The 12,913-nt window shown below is 36.0% G+C and overlaps 1 protein-coding gene across 2 annotated transcripts in view; it reads right to left on the bottom strand.

The window, feature by feature from the left end:
* Positions 1–12,913, bottom strand: part of LOC136854153 (phospholipid phosphatase 2-like) — an 87,117-nt gene that overhangs the window by 73,228 nt on the left and 976 nt on the right. The gene's annotated exons all lie outside the window — the stretch shown is intronic.

The following is a 12,913-nucleotide window of genomic DNA, read 5'->3' on the forward strand; positions in this document are numbered from 1 at the left end:
AATAATAAAATAATAATAAATATGAGTATGAATAGCTAATGTAAACATTCGTATAACAAAGAACAAATAAATCTATCTATAAGTCGTGCCAGATAACATACAATTAACCATTAAAATCCACCCACAATCGCAATATATTTCATTCATTGTGTCATACACTGCTACATTAGAACACCTGTTTAGACAAGAAATTCTCTTTGGTATACCAAGCATCGCTATCGGCCAAACACTATTCGTAAGCAGGTAGGATATCATTTCTACACGGCTCTGTGTCGAGTCTTACTAGATACCATCTGACCACCTATGAAGAAAGGTGGGAGTTCCAACAAGCTTTTATTTTTTTTCTCTCTCTCTCTCTCTCTGTTCGGACTATTCTTTGCGTTATTTCTCATTTGTACAACATACACAATCCAGATCAACGAACGAGAGAGAACTACTTATCAGAAGTAATAAATTCTTTCCTTAATAAAAAAAAAAAGAGCATTTTAATGTTTTTAAGCAAACGAAAACATGGTCGTTAATTAATGTCTCTAAATTTTTAATTCGTTCTAAAAATTATACAGCAGTAATGTAAGTGTTTCTTAAATTAAGCCGTTGCAGACTAGATGTAATACGGAAATAGCCAAGTGTGCTACTATTCTCTAGGTGGTGGGACCGAAAAAATACAGCCTACACTGCATATTCTTCCCACTGGAGATGAAGCTTTAAGTAAAGTCTTAGTAGCACGGGACAATTTATGCAGATTAGTGAACCATTTCTTTACACGAAAAAACTAATAAATTAATATGATGCTACATAACTCATGACACACACATATGACATATGTATAATGTGGTTTATGAATTAATAAACAACAACACACACACACAATAAATATAATAATATACATATATATATATATATATATATATATATATATATATATATATATATATATATATATATATATATATATATATATATATATATATATATAAATATATATATATATACGTTAATTATTTCATGATAGGCAACTTTATTCGTTTGCCTGACAAACAAACTGGCTGCTAAAGAACTTCGTAAGCTGTAACGGGGCGGTCAAAACTCCCGATGTGAAGACCAATGATTTTGGGTATTAAGTAACTATTACTGCCAAACCAATTATCAAGCGTCTTCATACCCCACCGATTCTTCTAAGTTTTCGTGATTCTTATCATCCATCTTTTAAAAACCTAGTCTGTCGCTCTTTTCGGGGTTAGGTTACGCTCTCAGTTCTCCACCCTTTTTCCACCTTGTTTTCATCGGGCCTCGGTAGAAAGGGCATTAGGATGCTTATGCCACTGCCTCCTGAATTAATGTTGACAGAAAATCTGCTTAAGAGCGATGGAGCGAAAACCACAAATTGCAGTAATTTATAATTTGGAAAAAAGTTGACATTTCTAATTAATCTAGGAATATATATATATATATACTTTCCCCAAGGGGCCCCACGCAAGGATCAGTAAGCAAGTTGTTTCGGTAATAATACTCAAAACACTACCGAGCCAATAAAAAAAAGGAAAAAAAAAAATAATTACCTTATATAACCTCCAAGAGTTAAGACCCTTTCAGATTCTAGAGATGACATCGATGCTGCCATTATATCAGTGTCGAAAAGGCCTTCATTTCAACGCAAATAATCAGATCGCTGTACCCTGAATTTCGTAACATTATGGGAAGCCTTGACACACCCTACAAACCGTTCATGGTTGGGCTGGGAAAATATACGGCTAATTTTATGATATTTGGAATTCGTTATGGGGCGTCAGTGCAATGTGCTCGCTGCGCCACTTATTTCCAGGAACATTAAAAAGGGTCCTTTGAATACTGCCAGTGGGTATAAGTGTCTACTAAGAAAGGAATAGATTTCGACCCATGCACGCATACTGTAATTATTTTAGCCAACGTGCTGATTTGTGTTTAAAGTGTTGCCATACAGTTTGTTCATTACCTCGCCCACTATTCTCACTCTATATGCATGAAGGCCGAAACATTTTATTCCACACTGGTCTGAAGGCAGCAGTGAAGCTTATTTTGTCTTGCAGTGCGCAATTTAAGCTTTCATATCTTGGTTCTTATATTCAACGACAACACAATGCACCTCAAAAAGCAAAAATGAAGCACTGTCCAAATCTATCTGTTAACATAATAAAAAAAGTAAATATTCTATAATTAATCTGTCAATTTGAAATACTTGTTTCGGATTACAGACACACTTTATAAATTTTCCCATTTTAGAGTAACGTTAACATACCTTTCAATTCCAATCCTTTACAAATTCACGCAGGGGCGATTGTATTTGTAGATCTCACAAATCAAAGGTCTTGTCAAATTGACATTTCGCTACATCAGACATGTACTTATTCCCATTACATCTGCCTGGAAGCAATCTCGAGATGCATGACCCCTTTTGAAGAGTGACTTATAACAACACGATAGTCAAGGAAATACAGCACTGCAGTGAAGAAAATAAGTTTCCGTTTGATGTGACGATATAAAATGCAACAAAGACTTAAAATAGTGATAAAAGGCTGGAGTTTTAGTGGTGCACGTTGCAATAAAAACAGATCAGTTTCTCTGAACAGCTATTCTGGAACTCATGTCAAAGCTTCAGGATCGTGATCAGAGAGAGAGAGAGAGAGAGAGAGAGAGAGAGAGAGAGAGAGAGAGAGAGAGAGAGAGAAATTATAATTTTCTTTACGGCACATGAGATAAAAAGTGAGATGCTCGAGTAAGGTGGCAGTAAGGTAATTAACTGGCTGACTAAGGTTTATAAGCTATTCCTGGATGAGGGAAAGCTTTCAAAGGAATGAGTAAGAGGACTAATTGGTTAAATATACACAGTTAAAGGTGAGAGACGTGACAGAAGGATGAGGGGAAAGGTATCAAAGGAAAGAGTAAGAGGAATAACTGATCCAGTATACAAAGGTACAAATGAGAAAGGTGGATGTACAATGACGGAAAGGTTTCAAAGGAATGAGTAAGAGGAATAATTGGTTCAAATATACAAAGGTAAAAGGTGAGAGAGGGGACTGTAAGCATTACATGGGCGTAAGTTACTTAGTACACCAGTGAAGGTGTATGGTTGTACCGTAACTGAAAACAGACCAATAGAAAGAATAGTGAGAATTTAGACAAGGAAGAGGGTGTGTGGATCAGTTGCTAGTTATGAATTAATTATGTGAAAGATTTTCAAGACAAGTGAAAAAGCTAGCCGTATGTAGAGTAAATGGGCCTAACAAAAGATGAAGATAAAACTGATAAAAGAACAAAGTGGATTACGTTGGGAATGTATGGAGTAGAAAATAAGTAGTTGTGAGTGATTAAACATAATTTTGTGGAAGCAAACGCGTGTTAGAAAAGCTTACTGTACAAGAGCGCGACTGGGTCTGGTGTACAAGTGGATCGAGATACTGGTGTGCTGTCTCTACGGCATCTGATAGCTTAAGAGATAGTGATGTGAGAAGTCGTGGAAAAGGAAACAGACATGCAGTAGTTGCAAGGTTGTGGGATAAAAAATATGGGTCGTGAATGAAGCCTCAGAGGATTGATGTTTGCAGATGATATAAGCCTGGTGAAGAGAAACTACAGACTCTAAAGAGAGATTGAAAGCGTTTGCAAGAGGAGAAAGCCAAGGGTAAACATGAGCAAGAGAAAGATTATGAGAGTAAATGGAAACCAGGGAGGTGGATCAATTTGTGTTAAGGTGAATGGTGGAATAATGGAAGTGACTGATTCCTGTGGGTATTTGGGAATAAATATACTAAAAGACGGTAAAATGAGACAAGGAGTAAACATGAAGGAAACGGTGTGGACAAAAGATTGGTTCGATACCTGAAATGTCTATGGAAATCAGAGAGAATGCATGAAGAGGCTGAGCCACCTCTCCCTCATGGAAGTGAGGCGTAGATGCTGAATGTGAATGGAACCAAAAAGACTGAAGCTTTTGGGACCGACTGATTCCATAATACAAGTGGTAGAAGAAGAAATGAAATGAAGAGCAATGTGGAGATACACAGAAATGGTAAAATGGTTTTAGTCCTGGTGAAAAGTGTGTTTGGAGATGGTTTGATTATGTGAGAAAAGGAGGAAAACAGCCTAGTGAAAAGTTTATAATCCAAAAGCGTTATGAAACAAAGAAATACAAATAACTGGATAGATAGGGTGAAAGAAGTATTGAGGAAGGCCTCGATATACAGGGGGAGTGAGTGCAAGATAGAAGCAAATGGCGCAGTGTGTACAGAGGATTGAATGTGTTGCTGATGAATCTTCTGTGTAGTAGAATGAAGTGCTTAACGTTGTTAAAGTTCTCTACACAAGAGATTCCTCCACAATTCAACAGTTGAAAGTATAAATGTGGCAGTGACCGTTGTACTGCATTACATTCCCTCTAGAATCAGAACTAATAGGAAAACGGTTTAATACACATATATATGTATATATATATATATATATATATATATATATATATATATATATATATATATAAATATATAAATATATATATATATATATATATATATATATATATATATATATATATATATATATATATATATATATATATATAGGCTATACATAAATATATAAATGTGAGAGAGAGAGAGAGAGAGAGAGAGAGAGAGAGAGAGAGAGAGAGAGAGAGAGAGAGAGAGAGAGAGTGCTCATCTGCTAAATTAACCATCAGTCTTAAACACATGTAATCCTTTTTCTTCAAGAGACAAACAGTGGACAAATAAAAGACCAGAAACAGTTAACTAGCACGGAATCATACCATAGCGTTCTACCTAAACACTGTACATAGGACCCATTCCTCATTGTCTGGCGTAGGAAAAATGTCACCGAAATAGCCTCTTTGTTGTCTAAATATATCTCAATTCGTCTAGCGACAGCAGTCTAAACATAATATAATGTGTATTCACTCAAATTATAGTCAGTAAAACTTAACTCATGTTTTCACCGTGAGAGCACCTGAAAAGGTAAATTTAGCAGTTTCGTTCCGATGACAAAGCTTAACCTCTTCGTTTCACAACTAAATTCTTTTTATTTCATCGACGTCCATTTAAGAGTGAAATTGTTTTAATGATCATTTCTAAAATTAGAACGTTATAAATAAGTAACGATCCCAATAGCATCATTTTGCAAGCAACGGTGGACATGCACAAACTAATTAAAAACACGTCACTGACAAAGACAAAGGGATTCACTTTTAACGACAAACATTCATGCTTTGCGTCGACAAATGAAAACCACTTAAAATATGTAAGGTAATTCGAAATTTTCTTCCTGCTCTAGTGACAGGAGAAAAAAATGTACATTTGCATAATTATGATAAATCGTCAAAGGTTTTTTTAACTCTCATTACGAGGGAGATGGATCTGATCATCATGGGTTTTTATTAATAATCTCTCTCTCTCTCTCTCTCTCTCTCTCTCTCTCTCTCTCTCATCTCTCTCTCTTAAAAATGTTTTTACTTAGAGACAAGTTACGAACGGCCATGGTGATTTTTCACGATAAGCAGAACAAGTTATCTTCGTTAAGGTTCCCAAACAATATTCTCATTCTATCTTTGGACGCTTACAGTCTAAAAATAACACTTAACTAAATAAATAAAAGTAGCATCAAAACAATCAAGCCGAGCAAACACCACTACACCAGTTTGCATCATCGCCAAATAGACAAAACAAAAGATGTAAATGAACGCCAGAATTGAGGCTCTTATCTACACATCTTTTGACAGTCCGTTTCGAGTGACCTCGTTAACAGCCAAGCGAGATTCAGTTTTAATTACATTGTTTTGACAGCGAATATCTAGGACGTCACCCACAATTCATCGTTTCGTATAAATTATACGGATGGAGCGCTATTCGTTGTTACCGGCTAAACTGGTATTTTTCACTCAAGAGGAAAAACAGTCAAAAAATATATATATATATATATATATATATATATATATATATATATATATATATATATATATATATATATATATATATATATATATATATGTATATATATGTGTGTGGGTGTGTGTATTTGTGCGCATGCAGGTGCGCGTAGCATGAAAAAAAATCGTTTCATTAAAAAGCCTATAATTATATACTTATGACTATAAAAAACATGTTAACCCATCTAGAACAATAAAACACTCTAAAAAGGCGACCAGCTCGAATATTCTTCGGCAATAAAATTCGAGACAGCCTTAGAAAAAAGACGGAACAGCGACCAGCCGTAAATTTTACAACCATTTATCTGAGGTTTCATTATGGCCATACAAATAAGATCGCCATACAATTAAGCCATGAGTTAGATTTCCACTATCTCCGCGCGGCGCCACTTGGGTGAAGCCACCGGACCGGTATGGCTGTTCCCTCTCGACTCCTCACCCAGCCGCGTAATTCAGAACCGCCCTCCGGGTTCACAGCAATACTTGTCACCCACCATTAGGAGGCCAAAACCCACCGTGAAAGAAAAGTGCAGGAGGTAGACCTCTTCCCCTTACGCGCTGCATTGAAGGATTGCACAACTGGTGTTCCTCGACACACAGATGCACACAATGAGAGAGAGAGAGAGAGAGGAAGGGTGAGAGATGCTACGGAAATGAGCAGCGATGCTCTTTACTTTTATCTTCGTTTTGGAGGACCTCCCATTGATAGCCTCAATAGAGGTCAAATTACCGTGGAAAGGCTCTGAAGTGCTTCGTAATATTCCACGGTTCCTTAGTCTCCAGGGCGGAGGAGGAGGAATTCAGGAGCTTGATTCAGTGGATAATAATAATAATAATAATAATAATAATAATAATAATAATAATAATAATAATAATAATAATAATAATGTTTGACTTGCTTCAGTGGAATACATCATGCTAACAAAGAATAAATAATTTGAAATATTATATATATATATATATATACATATACATATTTATGAAACATACAATAAATAAATATTAACGCACAGTCATAAGAACAACAGGCAATACTTATGTCGACAATGAAATAGGTATCGCATTCAGTGCAATGTCAATCTTCAACTTAAGCCATGAATAACCTTTTCTACAGAGCATTTCGGGACTCGCTTCGCGTCTGAATAGTGAAGAAGAGGAAGAAGAAGAATAAGTAGGCAAATAGGTAACTGGAGTGATTGTATGTGCAGGATTATGATTAAGGGCAGGTTCAGGTTAAGGTGTGTGTGTTGTTATGAAGGGAATAAAGATTACTCACGCAGCTAGACCTGGCTCATTCTTCTACGAGATCTGTACCGCTGTAAAACCACGTTACTATTTTCAAATGACACCAGGGTTGTCCCCAACTGAGAGTATAATCAGAGAGACAATTCAACATTATTAAGAATAATTAAGAAAATTATAAAATTTTCATTGTCATCATTATAATATTGGTCTCAGCTGATATATATTACACTACACAATTATCAATTGCATACTACCACAGAGCCCAAGGTAAAGGTCAATGAAATCAGTTAAACGCATACTATTAATTTAATATCGAATCCAAGAATAAAAGCACGGATTTCCTGTCAGCGTTAGAAAGCTTAACGTTTCTTTTCATCCTAACGTGTACAAAACTGACTGACTGAACCAGAGCCTGGTCTCCCGCGTCATAAAAACCCAAAATGGTTGTGTGAAATCAACCTCGTTAGCCACTCGTGTCTGTATAAGGTAAACGATCGTCTGCAAGTCGTTCAGGGTAATTATCGGGAAGTTCAAAGCGAAGCACGCAAAATCTAACCTTGGTTATGATAAAAAGTCAACAACATCATGTCTTGAAAATACATGTGATTCTCGCTTTGATGTTTAGTCTGTTTATATCTTGTTCATAATTACATGTGTTCAAACAGCCACGTCTCATTATATTAGCTGCGGTAAAGTGATTCTTGTTTTCATGTTCATTCTGTTGTATCATATGATTAAAAAAACTGCGTCTCAGCACTTTGCTTTGTTAAACGTTATCGTTAAGTGCTATCTTGTCCAAGCGACCTTATGGAAAGGGGGTTACTGTTAGCATCTATTTTCACGTGATACGTACCTGCACGGTGCCTACAAACATGCAAAATATGCATTGCACAGCTCATACGCCTACGAATTTATCGTAGCAAAACATACATAATTAATTATTCATATAAAATCAATAAATGGAAAATTTTACCTAAAAAATTTCGCTTATTACCAAGCATCATTATTCCCACGGAATTATTCTGTCGTTTAAAATAAAAGTGACATATTAACGACTGCAAGACAACGCATCATTGCAACAAAAACTAACTGCAGCACATCCAAGCCTCGACATCTAAATCTGCCAGTACTACTAAATCACCTATGCTACTGGACCCATTTACTCCTACTTAGCAACAATCTAAGTATAGCCACCAAGGAGACGCGGGCTGCTTCCTCTCATGCCTAGCCATTCCTTGCCTAGGCAGAATAAACAGCTCCTCTGCAAAGTGCAAGGACCTCATAGGGCTGCCTTGGTCGCCTCCTTGACCCCAACCCCCCTCCACCACCCAAACTCGGCCACACGTGGGCGTTGCTACCCAAGACACCGCTGTGACTTTAATCCGGCAAAAAATTACGGAAGTTGACCAGGCGATCTTTCCCAAAAATATTATTTCTTTTTTCTCCACATACGGCGACCCAATCAAAGCGTCTCTCACTTGGTCAGTCACGCGGAACGTAATACGATATGCTATCCTACAATTAATGGCTTGGGCCAACATACGAAAATGGTATGGCTATTATCAAACTTTATGTTTATTTCTGCAAAAAATTAACCCCATCCCGTTTCTTTCAGATAAATTAATCAATCAAACAGCACAAAACAGTATAAATAATGTCCTTGATTAAAAAAAAAAACAGGAAATTATTTGTTTTTACATAAAAAGGAACCCAATGGGCGTACCCATCATTTACGCATTCACTTAATGCAACATAATTCATAACAAATACGCTTAGTTGCAACAATACTGTTTTTGTTTCCTTGTGTAGCTATTTCATACTTTCCTATATTTCCCAACCTAAATTCTGGAATGGTGGCCCTATCCACTAAGCCGGGCAGCTGACTCTATTCCATACCACTGAAGTAGTATCACTGCTATTGGCACTATATCTATATAAAAGAATCCACAACATCAATGAATCGAATAATAACACAGAGAAAATGAAAATAGCAAAGAACAATAGGGTTTAAAATTTGAAAACTATGCGCGGCTATTAATGCGTCTAATTAAGCTTTAAACTCAAAGTGTGATAATCTACGAGTATATGGCCACGAGGAAAAGGAAACAACGAAGTACAGAATCTTTCGCTTTTATTCCAAGGCATTCTCAAATTGGGAATGCCTTCGAACAAAGGCGAATGATCTTGCACCCTGTTAGTTTCCTTTTCCACGTGGCACTATACACTTAGACTATATTCTGTAACATCACGTTTTGTTTCACTCAGTAGCCTACAGGGAATAGATATAGTGCGATATGAATGGAACTGATAACTGAAGTATAAAATACTTAGGAGAAAACGACACACTCAAAGCCTAAGATCCAACTGGAAGAATATGAATAAATTCTGACGTCCGTAACAAGATTCGAACCCCCATCCGGAATATCTGGTATTATAATATATAATATATAATGTATATATATATATATATATATATATATATATATATATATATATATATATAGAACGAGGTACAGTGATAAGAGAGAGACAGAGACAAAGAAAGGCGAGCGCGCACACACACACTCACATACATAGCGCTCGAAATTTACTTTTATGTCCGCAAAATTGGTTTTCATCCATCTTTAAAGAGAAACCTCTTTAATGGAACTGCTTGATAATCCAAGAGGGGAGTCTGAAGTTGCAACAAAACGGCATTCAGTGTAGGTCAAAGTTGATATCCTTACCAGCAAGACTTGGAAATTCAGAATTTTTTTGCTTCTCACTTTTATTTTCCAATCTACATGTGACAGTTAAACACACACGCGCATTCATTCTCTCTCTCTCTTATATATATATATATATATATATATATATATATATATATATATATATATATATATATATATATATATATATAATGTATATAATGTATATACAGTATGCAGTGTGTGTACGTTATTATGTATCAAGGTAAGCCTTTTCCTTGGAAGGGAGTTTCCAGCATGTCTTTTTGGAATGAAACTGCTGATCCTCTGCCCTTCTGTACCCCAGGTGCGACCCACCAAAGTCGACTTATCAGCACGTACGTAATTCACTACTTAAACATTCCTGGCACAATGGATTTTTTAGCAAATGGGTCAAAATGAGTTTATTTCCCCGCGGCATCGATTTCGGGTCCTTCAGTAATACGGCAAAACGAGGCTGTTCACCACTGACTTACGAAGATCAAAGACACAGACATACTTACATACGTAATATATATACTGTATATATATACATATATATAGTATGTGTGTGGATGACTCTATTATACAACTAGATGGATAAATCATTATATTATTACCTATGAATTGAGAGCAGATTTTCAATAAAAAAAAATTGTACACAGTTTCACAAACTGCATCCAAACGACCCTGAATATTTTTCTCTATCACAGTTAAGCATAAGTGACATCGGCAGGGCAAACAAATGACACGATGACAAGAATTAATCTGCTGGGCGTGCGTGATGCCACGAACGGCAGATTAACACGATCTTGTCTTGTATAAAAGTAGCACTCTCGAGGATATGTGAGGCTTTCAAGACAGAGTCAAAGACCCTTTTTAACGTATATATCTCTCCAAAATCACTAAGCAAAACAAGAGTGGAAATTAAAGTCAATGTACCAAGCGTTTTATTACAATGAGACTAAGCAACAATGCCGGGTATAGTAACGTTCGAGGAGTAGGTCTATCTTCCAAATTATGGTACACTACTAAGTTCGTCTCTCCCTCGGCGTCCTCCAAGCGCGAGTCATTTCGACAGCCCTGCATGTCCGGTAAAGGGTCGAGCACAGTGTGTGAGATCCGCCATAATACCAAATATATATAATATATATATAAGCACTTCTGAATAAATATTTTTTCCTTTGCCGGTAAATGCTTAGCCCCAACCTCTCTCTCTCTCTCTCTAAGATTTCTCAAAACAAGTAAAAATGGTTTCCCAACTCTGGCAAACAATCTTGATTAACACCTACATCTACATCCTCCTGCAACCTAGGCTAAGACTGATAATCAAATGATCACCAGGTACACAGCTTGCATAGGTCTATAAAGTTGCAAAGAGTTTGTAACAATTTGATCTGATCATTCCTTCCCTGTCCTGTATCTGATCCTAGACCACCCGCTAGCGTGCCAAGTGCGGTTCAGAGAGAGAAAGAGATGATTAACAGTGTCCTCTTTAACTATAAAATTCTGGGAATCTATTTTGGATGTTAGTTTTATTACATCAATTAATCAGTGCTCCCCGTAACTCCTGTGGTTGAAAATAATTTCCTGATATAAAGTTTAGCGTTGTTGACAGACAAACAAGTAAAGTCATTAAAGCAAATTATAATTACATGAGGTAGTTTTTCATCTTTAGAGATGCATTTTTTTAGTTTATCTAAACAGACAATTAATACTATATATAACTGTTCAAAGGCACGAGCTTTTACATCTGTATATATATATATATATATATATATATATATATATATATATATGTATGTATGTATGTATGTATGTATGTATGTATGTATATATGTATATACAGCATATATATGTGTGTAAAACTGCATTATAATGAAAAAATATTAAGTCGTATTCAACTCAGTCTCTGTTAGGTACTACCAATGAATACATAGTTTTAAATAACAGTATTTTGGATAAATATGATTGTGAGAAGCGGTTATTCACTCGCAAAAGTTTATTATTCAAATTTCAAAAATTCACCGCTGGCATTTTCCTCAGTCTATTCCAGGAAAACTAGCAGATAAGAACTGTCTTTTTGGCAAACAAATTTGGTAACCGCCTCTGCCTCCCATCCCCCTCTTCCTGCCTCTCTCTTTCAAAATTTCCTCCTAGATAAAAATTTTACCTAATCCCACCCTGTTATCTCATTTCCTCGGTTTCCATGTTTGGCACTTGGTCTAGCACTGAGATACACAACAGTTTGATCAGTTTGACTTATAAATTGGGATATACAATATGACTTATGATGTTCGAAATGTGACTACAGTAGTGTTATTGAGGTCATGAAAGTATTATAGTTCACGAGAGAATATTAGCTCAAAAATATATATCGGTGGCAGAGCCCTAATCTTAATTCTTCAATAAAAGAAAATTATAGCGTCGTTAAACCACATTATGTAACCAACAGAAAACCTTATAAGATATAAAATTCTCTTATGTTGCGGATTTAAATGTTCTGGGTGCCCTTGGTCACGTAAAGTTGTGTGTGTTCATTTTGATAAATTATTTGTTAAAATACAATTAGAAAAATTATCCATATTGTAAAGAACAGACAACTTTGAATCATTTAGGAAACAATGAGAATAGGCTACTATATTGTCATCAACCACGAGGCTGACTACTGTTTCACCCATTCCATAAGCGGTCAAAGTTCCTCCCTACATTTACCTGTTAAACGTAATTATTATGCATTCACCTGGCTGACAGCACGATTGCTCTGCATGTAAAATACACGAGTGCCGAGTGTTCATCATAAACTGGCATCACCAAGACCCATATTGGATGTTAAGTACCGTAGAGGCCTCGGTAGCAGTGCGTTGTATCTACAACTTTTCAACTTTGTAACTTATAAATCAAGAAAGAAAAACTCATCACATATTGACCACACTCATTTATCACTTCCATTACAATGCCTTCTTTGATAATCATCAGCCTAATTACAATCTCA

The sequence above is a fragment of the Macrobrachium rosenbergii genome, chromosome 28 (assembly GCF_040412425.1).
Source record: "Macrobrachium rosenbergii isolate ZJJX-2024 chromosome 28, ASM4041242v1, whole genome shotgun sequence".
In the NCBI taxonomy this organism is placed as follows: domain Eukaryota; kingdom Metazoa; phylum Arthropoda; class Malacostraca; order Decapoda; family Palaemonidae; genus Macrobrachium; species Macrobrachium rosenbergii.